This window comes from Coenobita brevimanus, chromosome 24, assembly GCF_032717465.1.
Source record: "Coenobita brevimanus isolate Jiangsu-jjx chromosome 24, ASM3271746v2, whole genome shotgun sequence".
NCBI lineage: Eukaryota > Metazoa > Arthropoda > Malacostraca > Decapoda > Coenobitidae > Coenobita > Coenobita brevimanus.
Genome location: NC_136977.1, coordinates 53,871,475 through 53,890,313, shown reverse-complemented (window position 1 = coordinate 53,890,313; position 18,839 = coordinate 53,871,475). Strand labels below are relative to the sequence as shown.

At 42.1% G+C, this 18,839-nt stretch overlaps 1 protein-coding gene across 3 annotated transcripts in view; it reads left to right on the top strand.

Moving 5' to 3' along the window:
- LOC145393507 (tyrosine-protein phosphatase non-receptor type 2-like) overlaps positions 1-18,839 on the top strand; it is a 568,853-nt gene that overhangs the window by 170,243 nt on the left and 379,771 nt on the right. The gene's annotated exons all lie outside the window — the stretch shown is intronic.

Genomic DNA, 18,839 nt, shown 5'->3' with positions numbered 1-18,839 from the left:
GATAGAGAAATTTGCGGGGAAAATGTGGCAAAGATTGGCTCAGTCAAGGAATTTATGGAAAAGATTGGGGGAGGCGTTTGTTCAGCAGTGGACTTGTAGTGGCTGATGATGATGATTATTATATATATATATATATATATACACACAGTAAATCTTCACTAGAACGGACTAATTGGGGCCCAATCCATTCTGAGAAAAGCGAAATTCCAAAAAAGCGACATATGGACTTCCCCTTGCTAAGATATTTTCATACATGAGAAGTATTATGGCCACAATCCTTCTTCACTCCACCATTTCCTTCTAATTCAGGGCATTAACCCATTTGCCTCTTAACTTTTCTCAAATGCCACTATAAATAATTTATTGCATAACACATTGCAATTTTAGTAAGGGTTAGACTCGATAAAGGCCGTACGTAACACACACAGGAAGAATTTTTTCATACGTGAAGTGTCATAGCCACCATCCTGCTTCACCCCATCATTTCCTTCTAAATAGTGGCAATATCCCTTTTTCCTCTTAACTTTTCCAAAAAGCCACTAAAAATAATTTGTTGCATAGCACAGTATAATTTTAGCAAGGTTTAGACTTGATAAAGGCCATATGTAACACATAAAACATTTTCATTTATGAAAAGCATCATGGCCACCATCCTGCTTCACTTCCACCAGTTCTTCTGACTCGTGGCAGTATCCCATTTACCTCTTATTTTTTCTCAGATTCCACTATTAATAATTTATTGCATAACACGGTAAAATTTAAGCAAGGCTTGGACACATTAACACTCATAAGTAATAAACAAAAATGTTTATTAGATAGATAGATAGATAGTTTTATTACGTAACCATTCTGACTCACTTGGCTCACCCTACTCTGTCCCCCCCACCTTCCTGGGTGTTTATCATCATTCAGCACCTGGTGAAGTATCCTTCAGAACAAATCCTTCATAATCATTCCCCCTTATCTTCAGGGTCATCGTCAAGGAACAGTGATTCATTCTCCTGGTGCTCTTCACTGGCAGGAGCAGATTCATGGACGGGGAATAGGAAATGTAGCTTCTACCTTGCGTGCCGTGTGGTGTTCTTAATTTTTAGCAATTTGCAAATACTGTACTGTACTGTACACTTTATACGCCTTAATTTTTACGATCTTACAAACAGACATGTTAACTTTGTCTGTATATTTCACTCATCACTCGTCACCGTTGAGCAGTATATCAGAGACTTTGGGAAAATGATCTATCTATCTATCTATCTATCAATTGCCAGACACCATAATCCCATAATGATGTGGGGGGAAATGATATGGGTTGACTGAGGCAGAGCATGGGGGAATAATAGTGACGCCCCCAGCTCACCACCAACTGACACACAAGCACACAAACCGCTTGTCGTGTGATTAAAGCTTGATGTCTTAAATATATATTAATGTTAATGCAGACCCCTTTTCCAATTTTTTTTAGCATTTAGAAATTACTTTATTGGTATAATTTAATTTTAAACACTTTTCAAATACATGTATATATATATATGTACTGTATATATATATATATTTATTGTGGTTTCATGAAATCCTTAGGAAATTCGTGGAATGAGTTCAGATTAAGATGGGTTGATTAAGTTTAGGTTCATTTAGGCTGCAGTTCGGTTATGCTGGGATAATCTAGGTTAAGTATAAGTTGGGTTAATTTGTATGAACAGCTAACATAACTTAGCTTTCATAAAAATTAACCTAACCTAATCTATCCTAACAAATCTAGCCTAGCCTAACTTAACATAGATTATCCCAGCACAATCTAACTGCAACCAAAATAACCTAACCTTAATTAACCCATCGTAATTTAAACTCATTTAACAGATTCCCTAGGGATTTCATGAAATCACTGGTTACACAAATTCCCTGTAACACACACACACACACACACACACACACACACACACACACACACACACACACCAATCACAAAAGCGAGAGAAGAGAAAGATTTGGGTGTGCTGGTCCAGGACAGTTTGTGACCTGAAAAACACATTAACAAGACAGTTAGAGAGACGTATAAACTCCTGACTAATATAAGAGTAGCTTATCTTTATATGGATGAGGAGATGATGAAAAAATTGATAGTGGCCATGATTCACCCCAGGTTAGAATATGAAACAGTAGTGTGGTCCCCACACAAAAAGAAAAATATAAACAAGATTGAGAGAATACAAGGAACAGCAACCAAAATGATCCCCAGTCTGTCAGATCTGTCGTACAGAGAGAGGCTGGAAAAGCTGGAGTTGCCTTCCTTAGAAGAAAGAAGAAAGAGAGGCGACATGATTGCAGTGTTCAGGACGATGATGTGAGTAGATAAAATTGACAAAGAAGATCTGTTTTTATGGGATCAGAGAGTAACAAGAGGACACGGGATGAAACTGAAGAAGCCAAGCTGCTTGAAGGATATCAAGAAATATAGTTTTCCTTATAGATGTATAGACCTGTGGAATATCCTAGACAAAGAGATCGTCCAGTCTAAAAACTTAAACGAGTTCAAAGCTAAATTTGACTTATTGAGAAACTGAGACGGGACCCACGAGCGTAGCTCATTTCCTGTATATCACAATTAGGTAAATACAGTTAAGTAAATACACACACACACACACACACACACACAGTTTTCGACTTGCCAGCAGCTGACTTATGACCAATTTGTGTTTGCGACGAAGGCCCCAGAGAGCCTTCACAAATACTTTCGAGTTGCAGCTGATCGAGGTCGTAGTCACACGTGGCATGCCAGGGAGCATTCCCAAGGCTCATTCACATAAGACTTTTTTTTTTTTTTTTTTTTTTTTTTTTTTTTTTTGAGAGGAAGAAGGAACCAAAGGCCACAAGCCCACAATTATTGTTCCTTCCAAGTGAAAAACAAAATAAAAGAGAGAGCCAAATTCAAGATCCGATCATTTCAAGATGCTTGGACACACTGTGTTTGAAAGACTGGTGATCATAGGAAGCAGGAAATACAGACAGAGGGAGACAGTTCCAGAGTTGACCTGTTGCATAAATGCAGGACTGGGAGTAATGGTTAACTCTAGCATTAGAGAGTTGGACAGAATAGGGATGAGAGTTTTCTGCTAGATGGGTGCTACTCGCCCATCATTGAGATGGAGGAATGCATGCAGACAGTTCAGGGGAGCAGTGACCATTGAAGTAGCGATAGAAAAGTGATAAAGATGCAACAGTGCAACGAAGAGACAGAGGTTGAAGGGAGTCAGTAAGAGGAGGAGAGTTAATGAGACGAAAAGCCGTTGACTACAACCTATTGCGAAGAGCTGTATGTGGAGAGCCTGCCCACACATGAGAGTTGTACTCTAAACAGGGGCGGATAAAACCCCTGTATAGAGTTAACAGTCATGCAGGGGTAAAGAAGGAATGGAGTCGGCTTTGCACACCTAATCTTTTGAAAGCAGATTTTACAAAAGATGTAATATGGTCTTTCCAAGAATAAGTCCCGAGTAAATGAAACCCCAAGCTTGTTCAAGGATGATACAGGATTAAGCTGAATATTATTCAACTTTAGTAGGTATACCTGTGGAAGATTTTGTCGGGGTGATAGGTGTAAAAACTGAGTCTTTGATGCATTAAAAACAACCAGATTATTCTTACCCCAGTCAGAGATACGAGCCAAGTCAGACATTAGGTGTGCCATAACCTCATCCCTTGTTTGTTGAAATAACTGCTGAGAAGGACGTTGCGGGAACCGAATGGAAAGGTGATGGGTGGAGTCATCAGCGTATGAGTGGATAGAGTTAGATGTACAGCTTAGAAGGTCATTGATGAATAAAAGGGAGAGAGTTGGTGATAGGACAGAGCCCTGAGGAACACCGCTGTTGATAGATCTAGGAGAAGAACGATGGCCGTCTACAACAGTGGCTATAGAACGACCAGAAAGGAAGCTATAGAGATGAAGGCACAGATAGAACGATAGAAACCGTTAGAGGGCAGTTTGGAAATTAAAGATTTATGCCAGACCCGATCGAAAGCCTTTGAGATGTCAAGTGCGATGGCAAAGTTTTCGTCAAAGTCCCGAAAGGAGGATGACCAGGAGTCTGAAAGGTAGGTGAGAAGATCGCCAGTGGAGCCTCCCTGACGGAACCCATACTGACGATCAGAAAGAAGATTGTGATAGGAAAGATGCTTTAAAATTTTTCTATTAAGAATTGACTCGAAAACTTTTTAAATAATGGATGTTAAAGCAATTGGACGATAGTTAGAGGGTTGGGAATGGTCACCCTTCTTTGAGACTGGCTGAATGAGAGCAAACTTCCAGCAAGAAGGAAAGATACAAGTTGATAGACAAAGGTGAAAGAGTTTGCTTAGGCAGGGTGTAAGCACAGAAGCACAGTTCTTGAGAACAACAGGAAGGACTCTATCAGGCCCATATACCTTATTAGTATTGAGGCCTGTGATGGCAGAAAATACATCAGCTGAAGAAATTTTAATGTCAGCCATGAGGAAGTCAGAGGGGGGAAGTGATGGAGGAACAGCACTGGAATCATCTGAGATGGAATTGGAGGAGAAAGTGTGAACAAGTGATCTGCATTATCAGTAGGAGAAATAGCTACAGAGCCATCAGAGTAGAAAAGAGGAGGGAAGGATGATGAGGCAAAGTTGTTAGAAAGGTTTTAGGCAAGGTGCCAGAAGGAGCGGGAAGAATTTGAGCTGGAAAGTTGAGAGCACTTAGTCTATCTATCTATCTATAGCCCGACGCCCTAATCCCGCAAAGGGTGGCCACAGACAAAACGCCTTCATGTTGCTCTGTCACCCACCATTTGACTACCCTCCCCCCAACTCACCCCCCCCCTCTCTCATATACCTCTCAACTCCATCCCTCCACCTCATCCTCAGTCTACCTCTCCCTCTCCCTCCCTCCACCTCACCTACATACACCCTCTTAGTCAGTCTTTCATTCTCCATTCTCTTCACATGTCCAAACCACCTCAGTGTATTTCTCCTAATCTTCTCAACCACATCCACATCCACCCCACAGCGTTCCTTCACTTCTTCATTCGTCAACCTGTCCCTCCACGTCACTCCACATGCTCCTTTCAAGTAACTCATTTCCACTGCTCTCACTCTTGACTTGTTCGCCTCTTGCAAGGTCAGTGCCTTGCTTCCATACGTCAGGGTAGGGATCACAATACTATCATGCAGTGACTTCTTAACTTCCACTTAGTACGGATGAAATTATTTTTAGCAGAGCGAAGAACAGGCTTAGCACGATTCCGGGCAGAAAAGTATAAAAGATGTGATTCAGGGGTGGGTTGACTTCGGTACCTTTTATAGGCCCTCTCCTTGTTGCAGACAGCATTAGAACAAGCATGATTAAACCAGGGCTTTCTTGCATTAGTTAGAGGATATGAGAAAGGAATGTATGCTTCCATGCCCTAGAGAATAACCTTGGTAATTCTTAAGGCACACCCAGATGGCTTCCGGCCATGGAAACAATAATCATTCCAGGGAAAATCAAAGAAGTACTGCCTGAGGGTCTCCCAATCCGCATCTCCAGAGTGCCACAGACGATGTTTCTTTGGAGGGTCCACATACCGTACCGGAGCGATAGGACTGTTTAAGGTGATAAGGTTATGATTGGAGGAGCCCAGTGGAAAGAAAAGAATAACAGTGTAAGCAGAAGGATTAGTTGTAAGGAAGAGGTCTAGTATGTTGGGGCTTTCTCCAAGGTGGTCAGTGATATGGGTAGGGTGCTGTACAAGCTGCTTTAGGTCATTAAGGTTAGAAAAAGTGTTGGCTTGTTCACCAGGTGGATCAGTGAAAGTAGAGGAGAGCCAAAGGTGGTGGTGAACATTGAAATCTCCTAGAATGGAGATTTCAGAGAAAGGAGAAATGGATAGAATGTGTTCCATCTTATAAGTGAGATAGTCAAAGAATTTTTGATAGTCTGTAGATTTTGGAGCTAAGTAAACAACGCAGATATATTTAGTCAGAGAATGACAGGAAAGCCGAAGCCAGAGTGTAGAGAATTCAGAAGAATCGAGTTCAGGAACACGAGAGCAAGATAAGTCATTGCGTATATACAGTGCTCGTCAGAAGTATCGAGCGCCCTGCGTCCCTCCTACAAAACAAACCATTCAGCACTGAAAAAACATATAAATAATGCATTTTATTTACCTTTAGTGCTTCGTAGGGTATCCTTTACGCTTCTTCACGGACCTGAGACGTCTTGGAAGTGAAAAGTCGAGGTTCCTGAGGTGCTGAAGAGGTATTTTGTCCCAGGAGTCACGAATGGCTGCTTCCAGCTTAGGCAGAGAGCTCACGTCTTTCCCTTGGAGATTCTTCTTTACGAGGTACCAGAGGTTTTCTATCAGGTTGAGGTCTGGGCTATTGCCTGGACGGTCTTTCATGAATGATATCTCGCAGTCACGAAGCCAATTGGTAACTGATTTGGCTTTATGAGCAGGTGCACCGTCCTGCTGAAACACTCATTCACCTGTGAGCTCAAAGGACACAGGTAAATGATCACAAAGAAGCTCCAGATTAATGTCCTGATTCACTCTGCAGTTCTTGGGAAGCACAACAAGCTTCCCCAAACCTTTACTAGAGAAACAAGCCCATACCATGAGTGAATCAGGGTGTTTAACTGTGCTTTCCACGTAACGGTGGTCAAGCGGGTCACTACCTTTGTGCCTGTACACCCATGCTCCTCGATTACAGGTAACACTAAACGTTGCCTCATCAGACCACAACACTGACAATCATTGCTCCTCACCCCAGTTAAGGTATTTGTTAGCAAAGGCAAGCCTACGAAGTCGTTGGTAACCTGTAAGAAGAGGCTTTCTCACAGGCCTGTGACTTGTGTAACCAAGTTCATGGACTCTTCGAGACACTATGCGCACAGAAACCTCACCAAACACTTCCAGGTTGCTCTCCTTTATTTTCCTTGCACTCACACGAGGATTAGACTCCACTGCACGTTTTAAAACATTAACAGACTTAGGGGAAGTTTTCCTGGGCCTACCAGACTGCGGTTTCTTTGTGGGAGTGTCACCACTGTTTTCCACTCGAAAACGGGCACACCACCTACGCACTGTCGATCGAGCCACACCAACCAATTCACTAATATCCTTCGTGGGGTGGCTTGCCTCCTTTAGAGCAATGATCTGGGATATGATTTCACTCGATATTTCACGGGTAGGGGCCATAACAAAGTGGTGAAAGCCAAAACACTGTGGGACACTAGGTAAAAAATGGCGCAATAAGAAAGGGAGACGCGGCGGAGTTCTCTTCTCTTACGCAGCCCGTAGGCAACTGAGGCGGGAACCAACCAGCGTGCAGTAAGGCCTCAAGCTCCCGTGACGTCATGTTAGCATCCCAAACATCTGGCTCAATTTTTGTACCAAAAACGGGTGATTCTTTTTTCTCCAAAAATATTGCGCGCCTTCCATAGGCGCTCGATACTTCTGATGAGCACTGTATACACAACAGCCACCTTTGCGTTTGAAAGAGTATAGAGAAAGTAGGAGGATACAGAAAAGGGTCTGCTGTCAGTTGCCTCAGACAGCTGAGTCTCAGTTAGAAAATGAAGGTGAGGTTTAGAGAAAGGGAGGTGGTGCTCAACAGAGTGAAAGTTAGAGGGAAGGCCGCGAATGTTGCAGAAATTAAGAAGAAGAGAGTCAGACAGTGGTTCCAGGCAGCTCAAGTCGTCACTGGAAGAAGGGCAGAAGGTGGGGGCATTTATGGTCCCCCCTCTGGGGACTCCGAGGCCACATGTTGTGCTGCCATGATTTTTTTAAATTTTGGAAAAGGAAGTGTAGTGTGTACTGTGCATGGAGTTTGGTGTTGATAGTTAGAGAAACTTGTATTGGAGAGCATGCTGGCCTACTCTCTGTGTTACTGAGACACTGAAAAAGTTCAGCAAAGGGGGATGGTCGGGACCAAGTCGCAAGGGCTGATGAAACTTGAGCTCCAGCTCTCCCTGTCATCAGCTTTCCATCTATTTTGGGAGTACTGCCCTGCTCGACTGATGCTACAGTCTACTCCTGTACTGCAAGTGGTATGAATAATGGTACTGAACATTAAATTTTGAATACTTTACATCTTTAACCCTCCCAGACACACTCACGCGATTCGCGTGACGTCGCCTTGCACTAGGTCTTGCACAGTCACGCGAATCGCGTGGTTTAGGCACAAAAATATTCGTCAGAAAAAAACTTATAGGCCGATTTGCATGATTTTTGGGCGCATCATAGGGTCGCCAAAGCTCTCTAGAGGTAAGTCATTGGCAACGCTGCTTTGCCTTATCTACCTCAGCCCGCTCCCTCCAACCTCAGTGTTTGTTGAGCAGTCAGGTGGTGGTGTTTGACAGCTCGTGGTTCCCTTTAAATCGTCCATAATTCTCCCCCTCTCGCCCAAGGCAAAGGCCCTATTGACTCAGTGAGATAATACATTGTATGTGAACATATAGTGACGTGATATTGTCGATGGAACATACATATATGTATTGAAAAGCAATTCTGGCCGTTAGCAATTGTTGGGCCTTGGAGCCAGACGTATGGTCAGTGTAGCGGGGTTTCGCCACTCCGCCCCCCCGTAGGCCGTATGGCGTGAGTGGAAATACGTATATAAATGAAGCCAAGGCATAAATATATATTGTGTGAAACATACTGTGGATGGCTTGGTGAAATTATGGAGCCAGCAAGCGTTACGTGTGGCATGAAACAGAGTGTTGTGAAGGGGCAAACCTGAAGTTGGGAGGGGAGAATTACCTGTGTTTTAGGGCTGGAATTATTGTGATTCTGATAGTGTAAATGCGTATGGAATTGTATGAAATATACGTCAAACAAGCTGCGAGTTTCCGTGAACGAGTGTGGTGTGTGCTAAAAATAGCGTTGCCTCATACTCTCAGGGAGAAGCTGACTCACACACACACACTACATAACTCCTCATCTTCAAATTCCTGGTCTAACTGGATCAACACCCCTGGAGGAAGTGAGTTCTGCAAATTTTGTTGATATATGTAATAATCTATTACCATTACCTCTCACACTTTCAGACAAATAACCATTTTCTCCTACAGATTACACATATGAAAGAAAGTAAATCTCCACAGCAGTAACTATAGAAGAGTTATATTTTTGTGTAGTAGGTTATAACAATAGAAAAACATCCATGGAAGATGTAACAGTCTGTACAGATAGGGGGAAAAAAAAGTTAGTAGCATAGTCTTCAGGCAGATGTGCAAGGAAAAAACAGTGTGTGTAAAAGTTGGTAGCGATCGGAAGAGTAACCTCACTTTGTCGGCCAATTACTCGAAAACTATTAGACTTATCGATTTCCTGTTACAACCATCATCAATACCACTAAATTCTACGTAAGATCAATACCAGAATGTAAGCCTTTGGTAGCGTTTTGGGGGGGTAAAAGGCGAGAGAAATGTTTTTGTTCCTAGCGGTTGTTGTGTGACAAGCGCTCGGAGTAATAACATCTTTTTGTCGGCCAGTTACTCGAAAACTATTAGACATCGATTTTCTGTTACAACCATCATCAGTACCACTAAATTCTACGTATGATCAATACCAAAATGTAAGCCTTTGGTAGCGTTTTGGGGGATAAAAGGCGAGGGAAATGTTTTTTTCCCTCGCGTTTGTTATCAGTGACATTCGCTTGGAGTAATAACCTCACTTTGTCGGCCAATTACTCGAAAACTATTAGACATCGATTTTCTGTTATAACCATCATCAATACCACTAAATTCTACGTGTAATCAATACCAGAATGTAAGCCTTTGGTAGCGTTTTGGGGGGTAAAAGGCGAGGGAAATGTTTTTCCTCGCATTTGTTATCAGTGACATTCGCTCCGAGTAATAACCTCACTTTGTCGGCCAATTACTCGAAAACTATTAGACATCAATTTTCTGTTACAACCATCATCAATACCACTAAATTCTACGTATAATCAATACCCGAATGTAAGCCTTTGGTAGCGTTTTGGGGGGTAAAAGGCGAGGGTTTTTTTCTTTTTCCTCGCGTTTGTTATCAGTGACAAGTGCTTGGAGTACTAACCTCACTTTGTTGGCCAATTACTCGAAAACTATTAGACATCGATTTTCTGTAACAACCATGATCTATACCACTAAATTCTACGTATGATCAATACCAAAATGTAAGCATTATGTTACATTTTGTGCGAGAAAAGGCGGTGGAAATGAGTGTCTCTTCCCGGCTGTTACCATTGAAAAATGCTCATAGTAATACTTTCTGTTTCTCTGCCAATTACTCGGAAACTATTGGACGTATCGATTTCACGTTTGAACCAAGATGAAGAGCAGGAAATTCTACATATGTACAATACATAAATATGTAATATTTCTGATAAGAATTCGTTGTTACGTAGACGGGAACATTGCGTACGCCTTGCGCGCATCACGAAAGTCAATCACGCACGGAGTGCCTAGTACTTTTTTTCGATTTACTCAAGAACTATGAGGCGTATGGGGTTTTCCCGTCACAGTGAGAAAGCTGGATAATTGGGGCATATTACTATGTAATAAAAACATAAGGTGCCTGGGAAAACTTTGCTCTCAGAGGTCAGTGAAATTTTTCCAAAAATGGCTCTCAGTTTTTGGCCATTTTCTCGAAAAGTATACATCGTATCTCAACCGGATTGGTTTCGTTAGAAAGCTGATGAAATTCTCTATAAAAACTTATTAGATCATTTTCCTGTATGATGGAAAACCTTCAAACAGCGATGTTGGGAAGTGAAAAAAGTTTACTCGACCATGCTTCCAGGGCTAATAACTTTTTTTGTTGGTGTTTTCCTGTGTTTTGGTCATGTTTACCAGATAGAACAAACATCCATGCATACCTGGAGATAGGTTTCATGGGAATACATGGATTTTTGGGTGGCGAAAATAAGGCAAGAATGTGTTTCATTCGCTCAAATTTGCTCAAATTTGCCCCGCGCGCACTCCCCGGCCGGGCGGCTTCGTAGTGAAAATTCCTGCACCAGAAAACTTACTGAAACTTACCGTGCGGGAAAGGGTTAATAACCAGGTGTGTTTTCAGTTGATTAATATACTGTTTCTTGGTAAATGTTATGGTTGACAGTTTCTCTCTACTGCAAAAATACGTATTCACACTGCATGATATTTTGCTACCAAGGATACACTTGTTTTGCCTTGAATCCAGGCTTCTTCTTCTTCTTTTTTTTTTTTTTTTTTTTTTTTTTCCCCTCTAAAGTAATGTGTGGGCTCTGATTGTGATATGTAGTTTAATGCTAGTTATGGCAGGTTTATGTGGTTTTAAAACTTTTTTTTCCTTTCATAACGTCAAGATGAGGGGTGAGGCTGCTAGTGCTGGCATGAAAGCTGCTGAGGCGTTCGTACAGGAATTGGATAAAATTAGTCAGGAGGAAGGATATTTACATGATTTATGCATACCAATAACTTTAAAAGTTTCAGGGCATATGTGTGACTGACTTTGTAATGTGTACTATAGCTGTGACTTCTGACAGTACTGTATTTTATACACATTTTCAACTTACGGCCAAATCGACTTATGACGAATCTGTTGGAACATAACTTTGTTGTAAATCGAAGACTATCTGTATGTAACATGGATGTTGTGATGAGAAGAAAAAGCAGAAATAATGGAGAGAAGGAAGGCATAAAGAATAATGAAGGATGGAATATGTCAAATCTGATGTACGAGTATGCAGATGATGAGCAATCAGGGTCTGTCTAGCTGAGTAGACCCATCAACCCCAGGAGAGCATTTGACCCACCAGGGCTGTCGTTGTGCAATGAATCATGTTCACTTATGGTAGACAGTGCCTCACCAGTGTGAGGTGTGGTGAAGAGCGTGGAGGCATTGCTCGTGGGTGGATGTCGCATTTTTGTCCCTACCCAATTAACTGGGGCATCGTAATAGGCTTCCACCCTGTTATTTGGTTATATGGCTACCACCTAGCAATATAAATAGTTTCCTAGGTTGCAAGAATGTTGTTTGCAAATAGTGGACAAGAGCTTTGTGGACTGGTTTAGAGTTTTGTTAATGTCTGTTAGTGTTGTGCCTTGAATTAATATGTAGATAAGAGTAAAGTGACATGTTGAGAGAGAAGGAAATTCCCAGCGTGATGCTGTGGTGAATGAAGAGAGACTAAAACTGGTGAGAGAGTTTTAGTATCTAGGTGCAGTGATAGAAAAGATAGGTAAATATGGAAAAGAGGTGGAAAGTAGAGTGGAGTTACATAGAGAGACAGATAGGCAAACGAGGAAATGAAGGATCATTGTGGGATTGATATTGATCATAGAAAGCAATAAGAGAAATACTCATGAGATGGCTTTGTCATATGGAATGGATGGTGAGAGACTGACTAGAAGAGCAAAGTTGAATGAGATGGCGAGGGAGAGGGGGAGGGGGAGACCAAGGATGAAATGGAGATAATGGAGCGGAGAGAGATATGGGAGAGGTGGGTGTGAGTAGGAGGGAGAACAGTCAATTGGCAGAGGAAAGGGTGATGTGGAGGTGATTTACCTGTGGCCATACCTTACAGACTCCAGGCATGTGGCGATAGATAGATAGGTATGGTAATACACTCACAGCAGATAACACACAGAATTGCCATGGGAGAGTTGTCTGTCTTTGCTTTGTGTTTCCACGTCTACCAAGTGAATTTTTTGGGCAAGAAGTAACTGGCAACTCCTCTGGTGTTGGTGGGAGGTGGTGAAACACTCAGCACGTCAGTGCTTGCCCAGAAGCGAGCATGGGAGTATATGTTTCCATTGCTCTGAGCTTGCACCTCTCTTTTTTTTTTTTTTTCATATGCATTACTGTTTGCCCTGTTATTTTCCTAGAGTCGAGTTGTCTTGCCTGGAAAGTACTGGTCAAGGGATGAGAGGGTCTGTATCATTGCTTGGAGGGAGGATAATGTCCCTGTCAACACGATTTGTGAACATACTGGACGTGCAAAGTCAACTGTCATGAAGAATCTTGCTGCAGTGCACGGCCTGCCACCTGGTGTCGTACCAGAGCACAAGCATGCGGGACGACTTTCAGAGGTACAGATACGCTTCTGAAGAGGGAAGTAATTAAGAATCCTCGACTGATGGCAGCAGAATTGAGGAGAATGTATCCCCAGCTGTTACAAGACATCTCAGTTCGAACTATTCAACACCGCTTGCTGAAGGAGCTGGGTTTGCCAAGCCACACCGCAGCCAAGAAACCACTTCTCACTGACCACATGAAGAAGCAGTGTATTCAGTTTGCCAAGAAGCATGCACACTGGACATCGGATGAATGGAGAAAAGTCATGTTTTCCGATGAAAGTACATTTCAGGTGTTCCAGGTGCGTTCTGCCAAGGTTCGTCGCCCTGCCTCTTGTGGTCGATATCACCCTGCTTACATGGTGCCTATTCTTAAGCATCCACAATCAGTAATGGTATGGGGGTGTTTCTCAGGTGAAATGGGAAGGGGAGGCCTCTACTTTCTTCCTAAGGACTTGATTATGAATGGTGGCCGGTACATTCAAGTTCTGAAAGATTCATTCATTCATTCATTGCCAGACGCCATGTATCCCAGACGGGGTGGCCAATGGCTTAGAGTTAATTGTTTTACAGGGAGGGGCACTAATCCTCCACCAGCCCCACTTGACATGTAGGGATGCCAACAGCATCTGGTGTTCCCAGGCGGTCACCCATCCAAGTACTAACCAGACCCAACGTTGCTTGGATGGGTGACCGCCTGGGAACACCAGATGTTCTGAAAGATCATTTGTTAAACTTTTTTGCTATTCATGGGTGCGACTTTTTCATGTACGATTCAGCTCCATGTCACAAGTCAAGAAAGGTGGCAAAATGGCTTCAGGATAATTGGATTGAGGTCCTCGACTGGCCTGGCAACAGTCCGGATGTAAATCCGATAGAAAACTGCTGGGCAAAGATAAAGAAAACCATGGCAGAGAAGAAGACATCCAATCTGGACAACCTCAAGACCGAACTGACAAATGTTTGGTGCAAAGAAATGTCCTTAGATTACTGTAGAGATTGATAAGTGATTCCTTGCCAAAATGCATCCAACTGGTCTTGAAAAACAAGGGAAGCATGATTTCATATTAATGGATGGCATTTCATGTGATTTTAATACCTTGTCGGGGGGGGGGGTCCTAAGTCAATTGCAGTAGCTGTATGGTATTACCAGTACATTGCAGATATAACAGAATAAGTATATACATATGCATTATACATTTGTACGTAGTAAGTTTTAAAAGGCAAAGTGTTCAGGGAAAAGAAAATTTTAATTAGGAAAACAATGAAGAAGAAATGTGCGGGGGTTGGGATGGGTGTGGGGTATGGAGGGGTAAGGGAAGGTGATAGTGTGGGGGATGGGGGGAAGATGGTGAAATCTTAGAGGTGGGGACAGTGAGGCAAGAGGGACATGCCAGTAAAGCTGTAAGGGAGTGGCAGGTACTGTGATGTGGACCAGTAATTACTCATTTGAAACACTGACTTTGGCAAAAAGAGTGAGATGATGCGACATTTATTACCAAGAAAATAGTTACTTGACAGAGTAGTTTATCAGAGACATATAGATTCATGCCTCTTCTATGTTATCCTTGTTTTATTCTCTGTCCAGTGATACCGTTGCCAGGTGCTTCCTGGTGTGCTGTTAAATTTTCCTGTATTCTGATAAAATACAGCAAATGAGGAGAGAGCGAGAGACAGACAGATAAAGGAGGGGATGGGGATGGATGGTGGGAAGATGAGTGGGAAAGTGGATGTTATGAGGGAGGGTGGTGAAGGGAAATCCAAGAAAGAGGGAGATAATAATGTGATGTCCAGATGCTACATACCCTCATGAGTGAGGTGTCTCTCAGTCTGTCAGAGAGAGAGAGAGAGTTAATGGGGAAGTGAGTGTGAAGGGGAGGTGGGTTGAAGATGGGGAATATAGAAAAGAAGAGAGAAATGGGGTGATGAATGAGTGAGTGTGAGGAGGGGGGGAAGAGGAATATAGGAGAGAGAGAGAGAGAGAGAGTGGAAAGGAAGAATATAGGAGAGAGAGAGAGACGGAGATGGTTAATGGAGGAGTGTGAAGGGGGATTTGGAGAATACAGAATAGAAGAGAGAGAAATGGGATGATGGAAGGGGAAGTGGGAGTGGAAAGGGGGAGTATAGGGAGATTATTTTTAAATCAGTAACTAACTGGGTATTCAGTAGGAAAACCAGTTTGACATATATGGCACTTTGAATGAATTACAAGCCTACCACTGTATAATCATTCTCAGAGAAATTTCTATATGCCATTTTTGCTCTACTTGTGAAGACAGGAAACATAACCACCACACATTGTTAAGCAGATGGTAAAATGTTGCTTTAAAAAGAGTAAATATTTTATAAGAGCAATGAGGACATAATATTTTTATTGTATAGTATAGTTAATCTTTGGCCTCATGAGGCCTCCCATGAAAGGACTTGACCTCGGCCTCAAGGCCTGTTGAAATACTGTATGTTAGGGTCAGCTTTGACTTTGATCTTGTTTTCTGAAAGCTTTTGACCTGGAGGCTTGAGATGTGGTTGGAGCCCCATGTGCCTTCTGTACTTAACATTCCAGTGCTGTTACTTCATTTCCTTTCCCTTCCCATTCTCTACTGCTGTTAGTGGTTTTGATGCTGGCATGAATTCTCATTTGAATTTAAGTCACAGGTGAAACCCATGAAGCAGAAGCTGAGAAGTGGTTTAGTGTAGAAGGGAGTGTGGAAGGTAAGGGGCATGTCCATTTAATGTGTGAAAGGTGAGTTATTTAATTCAAGGAAGCCAAATAAAAGGGAAAATACTGTACTGTATACAGTAAAGGTCCTCCAATCTGACCACCAATGATCCAAATATCCCAGTACTCTGAATTATTCAAGGAATAATGTTTGAAATTTGGTGGGCTTTTTTCAAATTTTCTGGGCATTATCTAAGGATTTATCTGGCTTGGACTTGCCCTTCGACATGGATGTACCTGCCTGCAACTATTCAGCTACACTTCTATGCATTGACGATGAGTAAAACAATAACACATATCATTGTAAGTATTTATTTAATGGTCATGTATATTTTTCTAATGTTTTCAGGGATCCCTCCCAATAGTCCGAAAAAAAACAGGAGTCCGAGAGACCCTTGGGTCCTTGCCATTCGGATCACAGGACTTTTACTTTAGTACAAAAGTGGATGGATGAATTACATGTGGAAATTAACATAAGAATGTGGTGTGTGGGGTGAAGAGAAGATGAAAGGGGGTGCAAGGAATAGCATGGTGCAATGAGTTGAAACAGGCTGTGGCACAAAAGAGGGAAGCATATAGTGAGTGGATGAGAAATGGGTGTAGGGGAGGTTGAGAGATGGAAGAGAGAGTTATATGTAGTGATGAAAAGAGAGATGAAAAGATTAGTAAGAGAGAGTAAGAAGAGAGTGGATGAGGAATTTGGAAGGAATTTGAGTGTAAAATGGAGAGAATGTAAGAACATGTTCTGGAAAGAGGTAAAGAGAGGTAGAGAGGGTGTTAAAGAAGTTAGTCGAGGGAGTGAAAGATAAAAATGGTAGATTACTAGAGGAGAAGAGAGAAAAAGTAAGCAGATGGAGAGAACACTTTAAGGAATTGCTGAACATAGAGAATGAAAGTAATGAGAGTATAAGTGGCTGGGCAATGTCTGGATGAAGGAGGGATGTGAGAAGAGAGGAGGAAATCTGTAGGATGGAAGTTGTGGAAGCAATGAAAAAAGTCAAAATGGGGAAAGCCCCAGGAAGTGATGGGGTGTTTGGTAAAATGCTGAAGCATGGGGAGAGATAGTAGCAGAATGGGTGTGGAAGATGTGCAGATTGGCCTAGGAGGAAGGTAAAGTCCTGGAGGATTGTAAGTCAGGTATAATTATTCCCCTGTACAAAGGAAAAGGGGAAAAAGAAGTTTGTAGGGATGATAGGAGCATTTGTCTTAGTGTAATAGGAAAAGCATATGGTAGGATACTTATTGACAGAGTTAGGGAAATAACGGAGGAATCAGTTGGAGAAGAATAGTGAGGCGTTAGGAAGGAAGAGGTTGCGTAGATCAGATATTCATTCTTAGATCTCTAGTGGAAAAATTTCTAGAGAAGGGAAAGAAGTTGTTTGTGGCCTTCATGGATTTGGAGAAAGCAAATGACTGGGTGGGCAGACAAAGATTGTGGAAAGTATTAAGAATATGTGGAGTAGATGGGAAGTTGTTGAATGCAGTGAAGAGTATGTATGATGGTGCTAAGACTGCAGTATGTGTGGAGAGTGAACTGAGTGAATTTTTTTCTTTGAAGGGTGGATTGAAACAGGGATGTGTCATGTCTCCATGGGTGTTCAGTCTGTGTATGGATGGGGTTATAAAAGAGAAACAAGTTAGGGCAGTGGATGTTGGAGTGGCCCAAATGAGAGAGGGCAGTGTTTAGAAACTCCCTGTACTGTTGTTTGCAGATGATACTGTGTTGTTAAGTGAAGATGAAAGGGAGCTGCAGAGCATGGGGACTGAGTTAGGGAGAGTGTGTGAGAATGAGAATCTAAAGGTGAATGTAGGGAAGAGTAAAATTATGGTCTTAGAGAGAAATGAAGTCACTGAATGTACAGTGAGCTTGGATGAGGAAATGGAAAATGTGAGTGTGTTTAAGTACTTGGGTAGTGTGATGAGTAAGGATGGAAGTTTAGAGGGTGAAGTTCTTGAAAGGGTACAACAAGGTTGCTGGGTCTTTGAAAGCAGTTATAAGAAACAGGGAAGCGAGCATGGAAGTGAAAAAGTTACTGCATGACAGTATTGTGATACCAGCTGTAATGTATGAACGTGAAGCTTGGACCTTGTTGGAGGGACACAAGTCAAGAGTGAGAGCAGTGGAAATGAGTTATTTGAGAGCAGCATGTGGTCACATGGAGAGAGCCTGACAAGGAAGTGAAGGGATGTTGTGACGTGGATGTGGATGTGATAGGCAGCGTTAGGAGAAATACATTGAGATGGTTTGGCTATGTGGAGAGGTTAGAGAGAGAGAGAGGCTGACGAGGAGAGTATATGTGAGTGAGGTGGAGGGAGAGGGAGGGGGAGGCCAAGGATAAGGTGGAGGAATGGAGTGGAGAGGTATACAAGAGAGGGGGGTGTGAGCTGGCAGCAGGGCAGTGAAAAGTAGTGTTCACACGGAGTGGAAAATCTACCAGACACCACCAGAAACTATGTCCCATTTTTGTTTTGACAGGCGAATGGGCTCTTAATTAAACTTCATTGTTATTTTACTGATTGTTAATTATGATATTGGTTAAGCAAATACCTTTAAAAATGTAAATCACTCTTATTTGTCCTATTTCACCCAAAATATCACTGAAAAAATAGTATATTTATATATTCTTCCCTAAGAAGGTTAGGACAGTATATCCCAATAATACTGTTTTTGGACTGTAAGAAGCAAAAAAGGCATATGAATATTGACATTGTATATAATCTGACATGTATAAAAAATGGCACATATGGTCTATCCATAGTTTAATATTTAATAGACTCTAAACTGTTACGGTGTATCAAAGCCTAGCACTGCCAGACGTATGAAGCAAGCATACACAGATCAGCTGATGGAGTAGATCAGTGTGAGTAAAGACAGATGGCTGTTTTGGTTTGCTCGGAAAAGTTGTTGTACCGGAGGCAGCATCCAAATATCGACATGCTTTCTTGAAGGGAATTAAGTTTTGTTCTTACTTACAGGGAGTGTAATTTGTTAGTATGAATGATAACTAACTTTTGTTATTGGTTAAAGATATACATATATATTTCTATGCATGCATAAACCAGGCTGCAACTGCTGTGAAGCAT